This window comes from Mchenga conophoros, linkage group LG11 (genome assembly GCF_057382185.1).
Source record: "Mchenga conophoros isolate Kocher_MC1m ecotype Shallow Benthic linkage group LG11, M_conophoros_male_GT1.1, whole genome shotgun sequence".
NCBI lineage: Eukaryota > Metazoa > Chordata > Actinopteri > Cichliformes > Cichlidae > Mchenga > Mchenga conophoros.
In genome coordinates, this window is record NC_140536.1 from 22946036 (window position 1) to 22948935 (window position 2900).

Consider the following 2900-nt stretch of genomic DNA (forward strand, 5'->3'; position numbering starts at 1 on the left):
CACATACCCTTACCGATCGTGCACTTTTAATAATTTACTATTTTCAGGGGACGGCTGTGGAGCGTTTGAGCAGCTTCAAGTTCCTAGGTGTTCACATCTCTGAGGATCTCATCTGGACGACCAACTGCTCCAAGCTGATCAAGAAGGCTCACCAGCGCCTCTTCTTCTTGAGGACTCTGAGGAAGAACCACCTGTCCTCAGACATCCTGGTGAACTTCTATCGCTGTACCATCGAGAGCATCCTGACCAACTGTATAACAGTCTGGTACGGGAACTGCTCTGCCTCGGACCGGAAGGCGTTGCAGAGGGTTGTGAAAACTGCCCAGCGCATCGTCGGAGCACCACTTCCTGCCATAAAGGACATCTACAGGAAGCGGTGTCTGAAAAGGGCTGGGAAAATCATTAAAGACCCCAGTCTCACTTATCTTAACTGCACTACTCTATAGCTCTGTGTAAATAATCATTCTGTACAATACGATAATTTTTAATTCTACAACTGTTTATAACTTGCATAGTTCACATTTCTGTATAGCTGTATATCTCATATTTCTGTATATTGTTTTTTATTTCATATTCTGTATAGTTCTTCAAAAAAAATATAGTTCTTCATATTTATATCTTGTTCATAGCCTGTACATACTTATAGTTATAGCATATTCATAACATACCTTCATACCGTGTATATTATAACATACCATAATAGACCCATTTCTGTAATATACTTACATATCTATAATATTGCTAATATATATTTGTAATATATCTATATCATGACTAAAGCACTTCTGGATAGATGCAAACTGCATTTTGTTGCCTTGTACCTGTGCAATGACAATAAAATTGAATTCTATTCTATTCTATTTTATTCTATTCTATTCTATTTTATACATTAAACCTTAGAAGAAAAATTACTTTCTTTTCACATAAGTATAAAATGGAAGATAGTATGGAACGGCGCTGGACTGGGACAAAAAATCGTCCCAGGCCTTTTGACTAGAGACCAAGTCTTTGAATGAAAACAGACGCTGTTGTGACAGTCATGTACACTGTCTTGTTGGTATATGTATGATTTCTATACATTTTATGTCCGCTAAAAACTTTGGTTGTAAGATTCAGATAATTATTTGTTAAAAACTAGACATTTTTAATGAGAATAAGACAGAAAAGTACACAGCAAATCCAGCATGTCCAAATTAACACTGTCAGATTTGATTTCAACACTATTAACATGTCTATATAGGTCCACACCAGAGAGTGTTAATTTAACTCTGTCTGGAGTTGATAATTTAACACTTACTAATGCTAACTAGGTGTTAAGAGTTTATATATTAACTCTCAAAGAGTATTTTAGTTTAACTAAGTAAGAGTTATCTTCTAATTAATTCTAAAAAGCGGGAATTTTACTGTTCTGAACTTCTAGAAATTTCTTTTGGAAACAAACATTTACTAAAAAGACGCAATGGTTTTTGAAAAACATTTATTCTGAACTGTGCACCACAATTTCAAAACATGTTCTGAAAGATGTAACAGTATACATGTTCTCACTTTCATTAGAATTTTGTTTATCAAAAGGTCTGACATAGGTGAACTGGTAAATGCAAATAACAGCATTCTCATCACTTATTTCTTCAATACAATATGCATGTCCTTCATTCATCACTTTGTGGAACTTCAACGCACTTCTGCTCTCCCCCATATTCCATCTTCACAAGCATATCCTGTGTGGAGATTGAATAAAAATTAGTTGACACTAATTAATGGCACAAATAATCCGCTCAATTGCAGCACAGTAAAAAAAAAAAAGGAATCCTCTTTGAGCCATTACTTGTGTAAAGTATTTTCCCAAAAGACAAGGACACAGGCAACAGGTAATACTGAACTCAATGTAAAACCTCAACCTTTTTCATTTTTACCTAAACCGTGTGCACAAAACTCTGGAGGGATCTAGATGCTAACGTAGAACCCATTCAGGGCATCTGCTACTACTGTTTGCTCGTTTTTTTTTTTTTTTTTATGGGAGATCATTTTCAGGCTTCAAGTAGCACCATTATACCAACATTTCACATTCTAGACATTGTTTTAGGTGTATTTGACCAAAAATTTGACTGAAAATTCACATGCAAGCTTTTTTTCAAGGCTGTGGTATTTGCCCGCAAACAATACCTTTCAGCTAGCTGAAACAGAATATTATGCTATCAGCGAGCAACATGGCTAATGCTTTCACACAGCTTTGTCTCAACTCCAAAGAGCCACAGAAGTAAAAGCTCATAATAATAATTGAAACAATCTTTGAAAAAATGACTTACCAAGCATGGCAAACAACTCAAATATGTAGAGCAAAATGTTCTGAAACGGCTTCACTTCAGCTTCGATTGGAGCCGTGCTGGGGGCGGAGTCTGCGAATTTACTCTGTTACGGAGTATAGCATGGTGGGAAAGGACGGAGAGAAACCCCCCCCCCCCCCTAAGTTTTGTTGGTTTTGTTTTTGAGTTTGTTTTGGATTAATTGCATGTTTTTGTGTTTATTTACGGTTGTTGCACCTGTGTGGGAGGGGAGATTTTACTCTAGCCCAGCTGCCAGTGAGGCGGAGTTGAATACAGGGAGCGGCTGATTGGAGTTCCTCTTTATAAAGGGGAGAGGAAGCAGGAAGTGTTGTTGTTGTTTTTAGTAGGACCTCGGTGAAGCAGGAGAGCCCCGGAGATCCAGGACAAAGTGTGCGCATTTTTAATAGAAAGGATTTTTTTAGCCTGGCCTGGTTTTTGCTTTTAACGAAACGGAGGACGTGGAAAGGAGGACGTATTCCTATGGAGCTGTGAGAGGACGTGCTGGAAAAGAGAGGACGTGCTGGAAAAGAGAGGACGTGCTGGAAAAGAGAGGACGTGCTGGAAAAAAAGGGACGT

The 2900-nt window shown here is 37.9% G+C and overlaps 1 long non-coding RNA gene across 1 annotated transcript; it reads right to left on the minus strand.

Annotated features, from left to right (window-relative positions):
* Nucleotides 1-1656: 1656 nt before the first annotated feature.
* Nucleotides 1657-2409, minus strand: LOC146564072 (uncharacterized). The gene is made up of 2 exons (XR_014894290.1): nt 2307-2409; nt 1657-1718 (listed from the first exon to the last, which is right to left on the minus strand). It is a non-coding gene; the product is annotated as an uncharacterized LOC146564072 (long non-coding RNA).
* Between the last annotated feature and the right edge of the window lie 491 nt (nt 2410-2900).